Genomic DNA, 14243 nt, shown 5'->3' on the forward strand with positions numbered 1-14243 from the left:
GTTTTGAAATCAAAGATATCTACATTTTGGATCATGCAAATTTACGGAAGACGACAAGTCACTCAAGTCTGAGTAAAGGTAAAGTTCAAAAGAATTGAGAAATAATTACAGTAATGAAAAAAATAAACATGGAAATACATACATGTAAGAATACATATAGCAACAGGCTAAATGAATGAATAAATATGGAACAAAACAAATGAAAGAATGCTTAAAAATACAGCAGTGTTAATTACAGTACCGAAAAAAAGAGAGCAAAAAAGCAATTCAACTTGTTGGTTCGAAGATGAATGTAGTTGAACTACCAGAGAGCTACTGCAAAATGTATAGGTGCACTACTAGTGTGATTACATGTAGTTGAGTACTCCTCAACCCCAAACTGCGTCTTCAACAGTTTTGAGAACCTCTGGGGTTCATCGTCTTTAAATAGCTTGTTTTCACTTGGTACACTCGCTACGGCCATACCACCCTGAACACGCCCGATCTCGTCCGATCTCGGAAGCTAAGCAGGGTCGGGCCGGGTCAGTACTTGGATGGGAGACCGCCTGGGAATACCCGGTGCTGTAAGCTTTTTCTTTCCGTCAGCAGAGGGCGCTAGTAATGGTCAATGAAGCAGCAAACACTGTCTTCATTTTTCTGAGCTCACTAGATGCCACTTTCTGTTCAACAAAGGGCTGAAAACACACTGAATTGCCATTCCTTTAACCCTTTTCTTTGAACAGAGATTGCCATCTAGTGAGCTTAGAAAATAAAGACAGTGGTTTGCAAAGCTTCATTTCAATTATCGCCAGAGGGCGCTACTCCTCCTTTGCTGGAGACAGAGCTGACAAGGAAACTGTACGGAGGATGCAACTTTTTTTTTGGAAGCAACATCTTTAATTAAAACTAAAATAAACAACCTCACAGTGTTCAACAATTCAAGTAGGAGTTCATGCACTTTGACCATGAATTCTTTGTTCTTGTTCTTCAAGATTGTGCCGATCTGGATAGTTTTGAAATCAAAGATATCTACATTTTGGATCATGCAAATTTACGGAAGATCGACAAGTCACTCAAGTCTGAGTAAAGGTAAAGTTCAAAAGAATTGAGAAATAATTACAGTAATGAAAAAAATAAACATGGAAATACATACATGTAAGAATACATATAGCAACAGGCTAAATGAATGAATAAATATGGAACAAAACAAATGAAAGAATGCTTAAAAATACAGCAGTGTTAATTACAGTACCGAAAAAAAGAGAGCAAAAAGCAATTCAACTTGTTGGTTCAAGATGAATGTAGTTGAACTACCAGAGAGCTACTGCAAAATGTATAGGTGCACTACTAGTGTGATTACATGTAGTTGAGTACTCCTCAACCCCAAACTGCGTCTTCAACAGTTTTGAGAACCTCTGGGGTTCATCGTCTTTAAATAGCTTGTTTTCACTTGGTACACTCGCTTACGGCCATACCACCCTGAACACGCCCGATCTCGTCCCGATCTCGGAAGCTAAGCAGGGTCGGGCCGGGTCAGTACTTGGATGGGAGACCGCCTGGGAATACCCGGTGCTGTAAGTTTTTCTTTTCCGTCAGCAGAGGGCGCTAGTAATGGTCAAATGAAGCTAAAGCAAACACTGTCTTCATTTTTCTGAGCTCACTAGATGCCACTTTCTGTTCAACAAAGGGTTGAAAACACACTGAATTGCCATTCCTTTAACCCTTTTCTTTGAACAGAGATTGCCATCTAGTGAGCTTAGAAAATAAAGACAGTGGTTTGCAAAGCTTCATTTCACCATCGCCAGAGGGCGCTACTCCTCCTTTGCTGGAGACAGAGCTGACAAGGAAACTGTACGGAGGATGCAACTTTTTTTTGGAAGCAACATCTTTAATTAAAACTAAAATAAACAACCTCACAGTGTTCAACAATTCAAGTAGGAGTTCATGCACTTTGACCATGAATTCTTTGTTCTTGTTCTTCAAGATTGTGCCGATCTGGATAGTTTTGAAATCAAAGATATCTACATTTTGGATCATGCAAATTTACGGAAGACGACAAGTCACTCAAGTCTGAGTAAAGGTAAAGTTCAAAAGAATTGAGAAATAATTACAGTAATGAAAAAATAAACATGGAAATACATACATGTAAGAATACATATACTTCTCCGGGAACCATCACCTTATCGTGGTGGAGAGGTTTGTGTGTCCCTATGAACCTGAGGGCTGTGTTGTCTGGAGCTTTGTGCTCCTGGTAGGGTCTCCCAAGGCAAAGTGGTCTCAGGTGAGGGGCCAGACAAAGAATGGTTCAAAAATCCTATGAAAAATCGAGGAAGGGATGAAGTGACCCTGCCCGGAGGAAGCCCGGGGCCCCCGCCTGAGCCAGGCCCAGATGGAGGGCTCGTCAGCGAGCGCCTGGTGGCCGGGGTTTGCCACGGAGCCCGGCTCGGGCACAGCCCGAAAAAGCTACGTGGCGGACATCCCTCCATCCCATGGGCCCACCACCTGTGGGAGGAACCGCTGTCGGTGCGCTGCCACATGGGTGGCAGTGAAGGTCAGGGGCCTCGACGGACCAGACCCGGGCAGCAGAGGCTGGCTCTGGGGACGTGGAATGTCACCTCTCTGTGGGGGGAAGGAGCCGAACTTGTGCGGGAGGTGGAGCGCCACCGGTTAGATCTGGTGGGGCTTACCTCTACGCACAGTCTTGGTTCTGGAACCATACTCCTGGATAGGGGTTGACTCTTTTCTTCTCCGGAGTTGCCCAGGGTGTGAGGCGCCGGGCGGGTGTGGGGATACTCACAAGCCCCCGGCTGAGCGCCGCTACGTTGGAGTTTAACCCGGTGGACGAGAGGGTCGCCTCCCTACGCCTGCGGGTTGTGGGGGGGGAAAAACTCTGACTGTTGTTTGTGCATATGCACCAAACAAGAGTTCAGAGTATTCGGCCTTCTTGGAGACCTTGAGTGGAGTCCTGCATGGGGCTCCAGTCGGGGACTCCATAGTTCTGCTGGGGGACTTCAACGCGCACGTGGGCAATGATGGAGACACATGGAGAGGCGTGATTGGGAGGAACGGCCTCCCTGATCTAAACCAGAGTGGTTGTTTGTTGTTGGACTTCTGTGCTAGTCATGGATTGTCTATAACGAACACCATGTTCGAACATAGGGATGCTCATAAGTGTACTTGGTACCAGAGCACCCTAGGCCAAAGGTCAATGATCGATTTTATAATCGTTTCATCTGATCTGAGGCCATATGTTTTGGACACTCGGGTGAAGAGAGGGGCGGAGCTGTCAACCGATCACCATCTGGTGGTGAGTTGGGTCAGGGGTGGGGGAAGACTCTGGACAGACCTGGTAAGCCCAAACGGGTAGTGCGGGTAAATTGGGAACGCTCTGAGGAGGCCCCTGTCCGACAGACTTTCAACTCACACCTCCGGGCGGAGCTTTTCGTGCATCCCTGTGGAGGCTGGGGGGCATTGAACCTGAGTGGACAATGTTCAAAGTTTCCATTGCTGAAGCTGCGGTGAGGAGCTGTGGTCTTAGGGTCTTAGGTGCCTCAAGGGGCGGTAACCCACGAACACCGTGGTGGACACCGGTGGTCAGGGAAGCCGTCCGATTGAAGAAGGAGTCTTTCCGGGATATGTTATCCCAGACGACTCCGGGAGGCAGTTGCAAGGCACCGAGGGGCTCGAAGGGCTGCAGCCTCTGCCGTGAAAGAGGCAAAGCAGCGTGTGTGGGAGAAGTTCGAGAAGACATGGAGAAGGACTTTTCGGGTCGGCACCAAGGTACTTCTGAAAACCGCTCGCCACCTCAGGAGGGGGAAGGGAGAACCATCCAAGCTGTGTACAGTAAGGATGGGACGCTGTTGACCTCAACTGAGGAGGTAATAGGGCGGTGGAAGGAGCACTTTGAGGAACTCCTAAACCGACTAATACGCCTCTATGGTAGAGGCAGAGCTGGAGGATGAGGGGGGATTGGCATCAATTTCCCTGGTGGAGGTTGCTGAGGTAGTTAAACAACTCCACAGTGGCAAAGCCCCAGGAATTGATGAGATCCGTCCAGAAATGCTTAAAGCTCTGGGTGTGGAGGGGTTGTCTTGGCTGACACGCCTTCAACATTGCGTGGAAGTCTGGGACGGTGCCTAAGGAGTGGCAGACCGGGGTGGTGGTTCCCTTTTAAAAAAGGGGGACCAGAGGGTGTGTGCCAATTACAGGGGTATCACACTTCTCAGCCTCCCGGTAAAGTCTACTCCAAGGTGCTGGAAAGGAGGGTTCGGGTCGATAGTCGAATCTCAGGTTGAAGAGGAACAATGCGGATTCCGTCCTGGTCGTGGAACAACGGACCAGATCTTTACTCTCGCAAGGGATCCTGAGGGAGCCTGGGAGTATGCCCAACCAGTCTACATGTGTTTTGTGGATCTGGAGAAGGCGTATGACCGGGTGCCCCGGGAGATACTGTGGGAGGTGCTGCGGGAGTACAGGGTGAGGGGGGTCCCTCTCAGGGCCATCCACCTCTGTACGACCAAAGCGAGAGCTGTGTCCGGGTTCTCGGCAGTAAGTCGGACTCGCTTTCAGGTGAGAGTTGGCCTCCGCCAGGGCTGCGCTTTGTCACCAATCCTGTTTGTAGTATTTATGGACAGGATATCGAGGCGTAGTCGGGGTGGAGAGGGGTTGCAGTTCGTGGGCTGGGGATCTCATCGCTGCTTTTTGCAGATGATGTGGTCCTGATGGCATCATCGGCCTGTGACCTTCAGCACTCACTGGATCGGTTCGCAGCCGAGTGTGAAGCGGCTGGGATGAGGATCAGCACCTCTAAATCGGAGGCCATGGTTCTCAGCAGGAAACCGATGGAGTGCCTTCTCCAGGTAGGGAATGAGTCCTTACCCCAAGTGAAGGGAGTTCAAGTACCTTGGGGTCTTGTTCGCGAGTGAGGGGACAATGGAGCGGGAGATTGGTCGGAGAATCGGCACAGCAGGTGCGGTATTACATTCAATTTATCGCACTGCTAGACTGAAAAAGAGAGCTGAGCCAGAAGGCAAAGCTCTCAATCTACCGGTCAGTTTTTGTTCCTACCTCACCTATGGTCATGAAGGCTAGGTCATGACCGAAAGAACAAGATCCAGGGTACAAGCGGCCGAAATGGGTTTCCTCAGGAGGGTAGCTGGCGCTCCCTTAGAGATAGGGTGAGAAGCTCAGTTATCCGTGAGGAGCTCGGAGTAGAGCCGCTGCTCCTTTGCGCCGAAAGGAGCCAGTTGAGGTGGTTCGGCATCTGGTAAGGATGCCCCCTGGGCGCTCCCTAGGGAGGTGTTCCAGGCACGCCCAGCTGGGAGGAGGCCTCGGGGAGACCCAGGACTAGGTGGAGGGATTATATCTCTAACCTGGCCTGGGAACGCCTGATCCCCCAGTAGGAGCTGGTTAATGTGGCCCGGGAAAGGGAAGATTGGGGTCCCCTGCTGGAGCTGCTACCCCCGCGACCAGACCCCGGATAAGCGGATGAAGATGGATGGATGGATGGAAGAATACATATAGCAACAGGCTAAATGAATGAATAAATATGGAACAAAACAAATGAAAGAATGCTTAAAAATACAGCAGTGTTACTTACAGTACCGAAAAAAAGAGAGCAAAAAAAGCAATTCAACTTGTTGGTTCGAAGATGAATGTAGTTGAACTACCAGAGAGCTACTGCAAAATGTATAGGTGCACTACTAGTGTGATTACATGTAGTTGAGTACTCCTCAACCCCAAACTGCGTCTTCAACAGTTTTGAGAACCTCTGGGGTTCATCGTCTTTAAATAGCTTGTTTTCAGTTGGTACACGCGCTTACGGCCATACCACCCTGAACACGCCCGATCTCGTCTGATCTAGGAAGCTAAGCAGGGTCGGGCTGGGTCAGTACTTGGATGGGAGACCGCCTGGGAATACCCGGTGCTGTGCTTTTTCTTTTCCGTCAGCAGAGGGCGCTAGTAATGGTCAAATGAAGCAAAGCAAAACACTGTCTTCATTTTCTGAGCTCACTAGATGCCACTTTCTGTTCAACAAAGGGTTGAAAACACACTGAATTGCCATTCCTTTAACCCTTTTCTTTGAACAGAGATTGCCATCTAGTGAGCTTAGAAAATAAAGACAGTGGTTTGCAAAGCTTCATTTCACCATCGCCAGAGGGCGCTACTCCTCCTTTGCTGGAGACAGAGCTGACAAGGAAACTGTACGGAGGATGCAACTTTTTTTTTGGAAGCAACATCTTTAATTAAAACTAAAATAAACAACCTCACAGTGTTCAACAATTCAAGTAGGAGTTCATGCACTTTGACCATGAATTCTTTGTTCTTGTTCTTCAAGATTGTGCCGATCTGGATAGTTTTGAAATCAAAGATATCTACATTTTTGGATCATGCAAATTTACGGAAGATCTACAAGTCACTCAAGTCTGAGTAAAGGTAAAGTTCAAAAGAATTGAGAAATAATTACAGTAATGAAAAAATAAACATGGAAATACATACATGTAAGAATACATATAGCAACAGGCTAAATGAATGAATAAATATGGAACAAAACAAATGAAAGAATGCTTAAAAAATACAGCAGTGTTAATTACAGTACCGAAAAAAGAGAGCAAAAAAAGCAATTCAACTTGTTGGTTCGAAGATGAATGTAGTTGAACTACCAGAGAGCTACTGCAAAATGTATAGGTGCACTACTAGTGTGATTACATGTAGTTGAGTACTCCTCAACCCCAAACTGCGTCTTCAACAGTTTTGAGAACCTCTGGGGTTCATCGTCTTTAAATAGCTTGTTTTCACTTGGTACACTCGCTACGGCCATACCACACCCTGAACACGCCTCGATCTCGTCCGATCTCGGAAGCTAGCAGGGTCGGGCCGGGTCAGTACTTGGATGGGAGACCGCCTGGGAATACCCGGTGCTGTAAGCTTTTTCTTTCCGTCAGCAGAGGGCGCTAGTAATGGTCAAATGAAGCAGCAAAACACTGTCTTCATTTTCTGAGCTCACTAGATGCCACTTTCTGTTCAACAAAGGGTTGAAAACACACTGAATTGCCATTCCTTTAACCCTTTCTTTGAACAGAGATTGCCATCTAGTGAGCTTAGAAAATAAAGACAGTGGTTTGCAAAGCTTCATTTCACTATCGCCAGAGGGCGCTACTCCTCCTTTGCTGGAGACAGAGCTGACAAGGAAACTGTACGGAGGATGCAACTTTTTTTTGGAAGCAACATCTTTAATTAAAACTAAAATAAACAACCTCACAGTGTTCAACAATTCAAGTAGGAGTTCATGCACTTTGACCATGAATTCTTTGTTCTTGTTCTTCAAGATTGTGCCGATCTGGATAGTTTTGAAATCAAAGATATCTACATTTTGGATCATGCAAATTTACGGAAGACTACAAGTCACTCAAGTCTGAGTAAAGGTAAAGTTCAAAAGAATTGAGAAATAATTACAGTAATGAAAAAAATAAACATGGAAATACATACATGTAAGAATACATATAGCAACAGGCTAAATGAATGAATAAATATGGAACAAAAACAAATGAAAGAATGCTTAAAAAATACAGCAGTGTTAATTACAGTACCGAAAAAAAGAGCAAAAAAGCAATTCAACTTGTTGGTTCGAAGATGAATGTAGTTGAACTACCAGAGAGCTACTGCAAAATGTATAGGTGCACTACTAGTGTGATTACATGTAGTTGAGTACTCTCAACCCCAAACTGCGTCTTCAACAGTTTTGAGAACCTCTGGGGGTTCATCGCCTTTAAATAGCTTGTTTTCACTTGGTACACTCGCTTACGGCCATACCACTCCTGAACACGCCCGATCTCGTCCGATCTCGGAAGCTAAGCAGGGTCGGGCCGGGTCAGTACTTGGATGGGAGACCGCCTGGGAATACCCGGTGCTGTAAGCTTTTTCTTTTCCGTCAGCAGAGGGCGCTAGTAATGGTCAAATGAAGCCAGCAAACACTGTCTTCATTTTTCTGAGCTCACTAGATGCCACTTTCTGTTCAACAAAGGGTTGAAAACACACTGAATTGCCATTCCTTTAACCCTTTCTTTGAACAGAGATTGCCATCTAGTGAGCTTAGAAAATAAAGACAGTGGTTTGCAAAGCTTCATTTCACTATCGCCAGAGGGCGCTACTCCTCCTTTGCTGGAGACAGAGCTGACAAGGAAACTGTACGGAGGATGCAACTTTTTTTTTGGAAGCAACATCTTTAATTAAAACTAAAATAAACAACCTCACAGTGTTCAACAATTCAAGTAGGAGTTCATGCACTTTGACCATGAATTCTTTGTTCTTGTTCTTCAAGATTGTGCCGATCTGATAGTTTTGAAATCAAAGATATCTACATTTTGGATCATGCAAATTTACGGAAGATCTACAAGTCACTCAAGTCTGAGTAAAGGTAAAGTTCAAAAGAATTGAGAAATAATTACAGTAATGAAAAAATAAACATGGAAATACATACATGTAAGAATACATATAGCAACAGGCTAAATGAATGAATAAATATGGAACAAAACAAATGAAAGAATGCTTAAAAATACAGCAGTGTTAATTACAGTACCGAAAAAAGAGAGCAAAAAAGCAATTCAACTTGTTGGTTCGAAGATGAATGTAGTTGAACTACCAGAGAGCTACTGCAAAATGTATAGGTGCACTACTAGTGTGATTACATGTAGTTGAGTACTCCTCAACCCCAAACTGCGCTCTTCAACAGTTTTGAGAACCTCTGGGGTTCATCGTCTTTAAATAGCTTTGTTTTCACTTGGTACACTCGCTTACGGCCATACCACCCTGAACACGCCCGATCTCGTCCGATCTCGGAAGCTAAGCAGGGTCGGGCCGGGTCAGTACTTGGATGGGAGACCGCCTGGGAATACCCGGTGCTGTAAGCTTTTTCTTTTCCGTCAGCAGAGGGCGCTAGTAATGGTCAATGAAGCAGCAAAACACTGTCTTCATTTTCTGAGCTCACTAGATGCCACTTTCTGTTCAACAAAGGGCTGAAAACACACTGAATTGCCATTCCTTTAACCCTTTTCTTTGAACAGAGATTGCCATCTAGTGAGCTTAGAAAATAAAGACAGTGGTTTGCAAAGCTTCATTTCACCATCGCCAGAGGGCGCTACTCCTCCTTTGCTGGAGACAGAGCTGACAAGGAAACTGTACGGAGGATGCAACTTTTTTTTGGAAGCAACATCTTTAATTAAAACTAAAATAAACAACCTCACAGTGTTCAACAATTCAAGTAGGAGTTCATGCACTTTGACCATGAATTCTTGTTCTTGTTCTTCAAGATTGTGCCGATCTGATAGTTTTTGAAATCAAAGATATCTACATTTTGGATCATGCAAATTTACTGGAAGACGTACAAGTCACTCAAGTCTGAGTAAAGGTAAAGTTCAAAAGAATTGGAGAAATAATTACAGTAATGAAAAAATAAACATGGAAATACATACATGTAAGAATACATATAGCAACAGGCTAAATGAATGAATAAATATGGAACAAAACAAATGAAAGAATGCTTAAAAATACAGCAGTGTTAATTACAGTACCGAAAAAAGAGCAAAAAAGCAATTCAACTTGTTGGTTCGAAGATGAATGTAGTTGAACTACCAGAGAGCTACTGCAAAATGTATAGGTGCACTACTAGTGATTACATGTAGTTGAGTACTCTCAACCCCAAACTGCGTCTTCAACAGTTTTGAGAACCTCTGGGGTTCACCGCCTTTTAAATAGCTTGTTTTCACTTGGTACACTCGCTACGGCCATACCACACTCCTGAACACGCCCGCATCTCGTCCGATCTCGAAGCTAAGCAGGGTCGGGCCGGGTCAGTACTTGGATGGGAGACCGCCTGGGAATACCCGGTGCTGTAAGCTTTTCTTTTCTCGTCAGCAGAGGGCGTTAGTAATGGTCAATGAAGCAAAGAAACACTGTCTCATGTTTTGAGCTCACTAGATGCCACTTTCTGTTCAACAAAGGGTTGAAAACACACTGAATTGCCATTCCTTTAACCCTTTTCTTTGAACAGAGATTGCCATCTAGTGAGCTTAGAAAATAAAGACAGTGGTTTGCAAAGCTTCATTTCACCATCGCCAGAGGGCGCTACTCCTCCTTTGCTGGAGACAGAGCTGACAAGGAAACTGTACGGAGGATGCAACTGGAAGCAACATCTTTAATTAAAACTAAAATAAACAACCTCACAGTGTTCAACAATTCAAGTAGGAGTTCATGCACTTTGACCATGAATTCTTTGTTCTTGTTCTTCAAGATTGTGCCGATCTGATAGTTTTGAAATCAAAGATATCTACATTTTGGATCATGCAAATTTACGGAAGATCTACAAGTCACTCAAGTCTGAGTAAAGGTAAAGTTCAAAAGAATTGAGAAATAATTACAGTAATGAAAAAAATAAACATGGAAATACATACATGTAAGAATACATATAGCAACAGGCTAAATGAATGAATAAATATGGAACAAAACAAATGAAAGAATGCTTAAAAATACAGCAGTGTTAATTACAGTACCGAAAAAAAGAGAGCAAAAAAGCAATTCAACTTGTTGGTTCGAAGATGAATGTAGTTGAACTACCAGAGAGCTACTGCAAAATGTATAGGTGCACTACTAGTGTGATTACATGTAGTTGAGTACTCCTCAACCCCAAACTGCGTCTTCAACAGTTTTGAGAACCTCTGGGGTTCATCGTCTTTAAATAGCTTGTTTTCACTTGGTACACTCGCTACGGCCATACCACCCTGAACACGCCCGATCTCGTCCGATCTCGAAGCTAAGCAGGGTCGGGCCGGGTCAGTACTTGGATGGGAGACCGCCTGGGAATACCCGGTGCTGTGTTTTCTTTCCGTCAGCAGAGGCGCTAGTAATGGTCAATGAAGCTGCAAAACACTGTCTTCATTTTCTGAGCTCACCAGATGCCACTTTCTGTTCAACAAAGGGTTGAAAAACACACTGAATTGCCATTCCTTTAACCCTTTTCTTTGAACAGAGATTGCCATCTAGTGAGCTTAGAAAATAAAGACAGTGGTTTGCAAAGCTTCATTTCACCATCGCCAGAGGGCGCTACTCCTCCTTTGCTGGAGACAGAGCTGACAAGGAAACTGTACGGAGGATGCAACTTTTTTTTGGAAGCAACATCTTTAATTAAAACTAAAATAAACAACCTCACAGTGTTCAACACTCAAGTAGGGAGTTCATGCACTTTGACCATGAATTCTTTGTTCTTGTTCTTCAAGATTGTGCCGATCTGGATAGTTTTGAAATCAAAGATATCTACATTTTGGATCATGCAAATTTACGGAAGACGACAAGTCACTCAAGTCTGAGTAAAGGTAAAGTTCAAAAGAATTGAGAAATAATTACAGTAATGAAAAATAAACATGGAAATACATACATGTAAGAATACATATAGCAACAGGCTAAATGAATGAATAAATATGGAACAAAACAAATGAAAGAATGCTTAAAAATACAGCAGTGTTAATTACAGTACCGAAAAAGAGAGCAAAAAAAGCAATTCAACTTGTTGGTTCGAAGATGAATGTAGTTGAACTACCAGAGAGCTACTGCAAAATGTGTAGGTGCACTACTAGTGTGATTACATGTAGTTGAGTACTCCTCAACCCCAAAACTGCGCTCTTCAACAGTTTTGAGAACCTCTGGGGTTCATCGTCTTTAAATAGCTTGTTTTCACTTGGTACACTCGCTACGGCCATACCACACCTGAACACGCCCGATCTCGGTCCGATCTCGGAAGCTAAGCAGGGTCGGGCGGGTCAGTACTTGGATGGGAGACCGCCTGGGAATACCCGGTGCTGTAAGCTTTTTCTTTTCCGTCAGCAGAGGGCGCTAGTAATGGTCAAATGAAGCAAAGCAAAACACTGTCTTCATTTTCTGAGCTCACTAGATGCCACTTTCTGTTCAACAAAGGGTTGAAAACACACTGAATTGCCATTCCTTTAACCCTTTTCTTGAACAGAGATTGCCATCTAGTGAGCTTAGAAAAATAAAGACAGTGGTTTGCAAAGCTTCATTTCACCATCGCCAGAGGGCGCTACTCCTCCTTTGCTGGAGACAGAGCTGACAAGGAAACTGTAACTGAGGATGCAACTGGAAGCAAGCATCTTTACTAAAACTAAAATAAACAACCTCACAGTGTTCAACAACTCAAGTAGGAGTTCATGCACTTGACCATGAATTCTTTTGTTCTTGTTCTTCAAGATCAGCCGATCTGATAGTTTTGAAATCAAAGATATCTACATTTTGGATCATGCAAATTTACGGAAGATCTACAAGTCACTCAAGTCTGAGTAAAGGTAGTTCAAAAGAATTGAGAAATAATTACAGTAATGAAAAATAAACATGGAAATACATACATGTAAGAATACATATAGCAACAGGCTAAATGAATGAATACATATGGAACAAAAACAAATGAAAGAATGCTTAAAAATACAAAGCAGTGTTAATTTACAGTACCTAGAGAGAGCAAAAGCACTCAACTTGTTGGTTCGAAGATGAATGTAGTTGAACTACGCAGAGAGCTACTGCAAAATGTACAGGTGCACTAATAGTGTGATTACATGCAGTTGAGTACTCTCAACTCCCAAACTGCGCTCTTCACACAGTTTTGAGAACCTCCGGTTCATCGTCTTTAACAGCTTGTCACTCTGGTACACTCGCTACGGCCATACCACCCGAACACGCCCGATCTCGCCAGATCTTGGAAGCTGCAGGGTCGGGCCAGGTCAGTACTTGGATGGGAGACCGCCTGGGACACCCGGTGCTGTGTTTTTCTCCGCCAGCAGAGGGCGCTTAGTAATGGTCAAATGAAGCAAAGCAAAAACACTGTCTTTCATTTTCTGAGCTCACTAGATGCCACTCTCTTGTTCACCAAAGTGGGTTGAAAAACACACTGAATTGCCATTCCTTTAACCCTTCTTTCTTTGAACAGAGATTGCCATCTAGTGAGCTTGGGAAAAATAAAGACAGTGGTTTGCAAAAGCCTCATTTCACCATCGCACAGAGGGCGCTACTCCTCCTTTGCTGGAGACAGAGCTGACAAGGAAACTGTGCAAATGGAGTGATGCAACTGAAGCAACATCTTTAATTAGTAAAACTAAAAATAAACAACTCCGCCATGTGCTCACACTCAAGTAGGAGTTCAAGCACTCTGACCAGTAGAATTTCTTTTGTTCTTGTTCTTCAAGATTGTGCCGATTCGGGATAGTTTGAAATCAAAGATATCTACATTTTGGATCATGCAAATTTCACGGAAGACAAGACAAGCCAGCTCAAGTCTGAGTAAAGGTAAAGTCTGCAAAAGAATTGAGAAATAATTCACAGTAATGAAAAATAAACATGGAAATACATACATGTAAGAATACATATAGCAACAGGCTAAAATGAATGAATAAATATGGAACAAAACAAATGATTGATAGCTTAAAAATACAGCAGTGTTAATTACAGCAATTCCTGAAAAAAGAGAGCAAAAAAGCAATTCAACTTTGTTGGTTCGAAGATGAATGTAGCTGAACTACCAGAGAGCTACTGCAAAATGTATAGGTGCACTACTAGTGTGATTACATGTAGCTGAGTACCTCAACCCCAAACCGCGTCTTCTCAACAGTTTTGAGAACCTCTGGGGTTCATCAGCACTTTAAACAGCTTGTTTTCTACTTAAGTACACCGCTACGGCACATGCCTCACCCCGAACACGCTCCTGATCTCGTCCGACTCCGAAGCTAAGCTAGGGTCGGGCCGGTCAGTACTTGGATTGGAGATCCGCCGTATCAGCCCGGGTGCTGTGTGTTTCTTTCTTTCCTCCGTCAGCAGAGGGCTTAGCATGGTCAAATGAAGCATAGTCAACACTGTCTTCAGCTCTCTGGAGCTCACTAGATGCCACTCTCTGTCCAACAAAAGGGCTGAAAACACACTGAATTGCCATTCCTTTAACCCTTCTTTTCTTTGAAACAGAGATTGGGCTACTTCCAGTGAGCTTAGAAAATAAAGACAGTGGTTTGCAAAGCCTTTATTTCACCATCGCCAGAGGGCTGCGCCACTCCTCCTTGCTGGAGAGAGAGCTGACAAGGAAACCTCCTCAATGGGAGGATGCAACTGAAGCAACATCTTTACTAAACTTAAAATAAACAACCTCACAGTGTTCAATACCAATTCGCGGTAGGGAGTTCATGCACTTTGGACCCATGAATTAACATGCTCTTGTT

The 14243-nt window shown here is 44.1% G+C and overlaps 4 non-coding genes and 5 pseudogenes across 4 annotated transcripts; all 9 read left to right on the forward strand.

Annotated features, from left to right (window-relative positions):
* The first annotated feature begins 452 nt into the window (after positions 1-452).
* LOC144514315 (5S ribosomal RNA) lies at positions 453-570 on the forward strand. The gene has a single exon (XR_013501311.1). It is a non-coding gene; the product is annotated as a 5S ribosomal RNA (ribosomal RNA).
* Positions 571-1440: 870 nt separating this feature from the next.
* LOC144514308 (5S ribosomal RNA) lies at positions 1441-1560 on the forward strand. The gene has a single exon (XR_013501309.1). It is a non-coding gene; the product is annotated as a 5S ribosomal RNA (ribosomal RNA).
* Positions 1561-5795: 4235 nt separating this feature from the next.
* Positions 5796-5914, forward strand: LOC144514303 (5S ribosomal RNA; annotated as a pseudogene).
* Positions 5915-6788: 874 nt separating this feature from the next.
* Positions 6789-6908, forward strand: LOC144514307 (5S ribosomal RNA; annotated as a pseudogene).
* Positions 6909-7777: 869 nt separating this feature from the next.
* Positions 7778-7897, forward strand: LOC144514313 (5S ribosomal RNA). The gene has a single exon (XR_013501310.1). It is a non-coding gene; the product is annotated as a 5S ribosomal RNA (ribosomal RNA).
* Positions 7898-8769: 872 nt separating this feature from the next.
* LOC144514297 (5S ribosomal RNA) lies at positions 8770-8888 on the forward strand. Its single transcript, XR_013501304.1, has one exon. It is a non-coding gene; the product is annotated as a 5S ribosomal RNA (ribosomal RNA).
* Positions 8889-9754: 866 nt separating this feature from the next.
* Positions 9755-9875, forward strand: LOC144514311 (5S ribosomal RNA; annotated as a pseudogene).
* An 861-nt stretch (positions 9876-10736) lies between these two features.
* LOC144514304 (5S ribosomal RNA) lies at positions 10737-10854 on the forward strand (annotated as a pseudogene).
* An 864-nt stretch (positions 10855-11718) lies between these two features.
* LOC144514309 (5S ribosomal RNA) lies at positions 11719-11837 on the forward strand (annotated as a pseudogene).
* Positions 11838-14243: the final 2406 nt, after the last annotated feature.

This window comes from Sander vitreus, unplaced genomic scaffold, assembly GCF_031162955.1.
Source record: "Sander vitreus isolate 19-12246 unplaced genomic scaffold, sanVit1 ctg539_0, whole genome shotgun sequence".
NCBI lineage: Eukaryota > Metazoa > Chordata > Actinopteri > Perciformes > Percidae > Sander > Sander vitreus.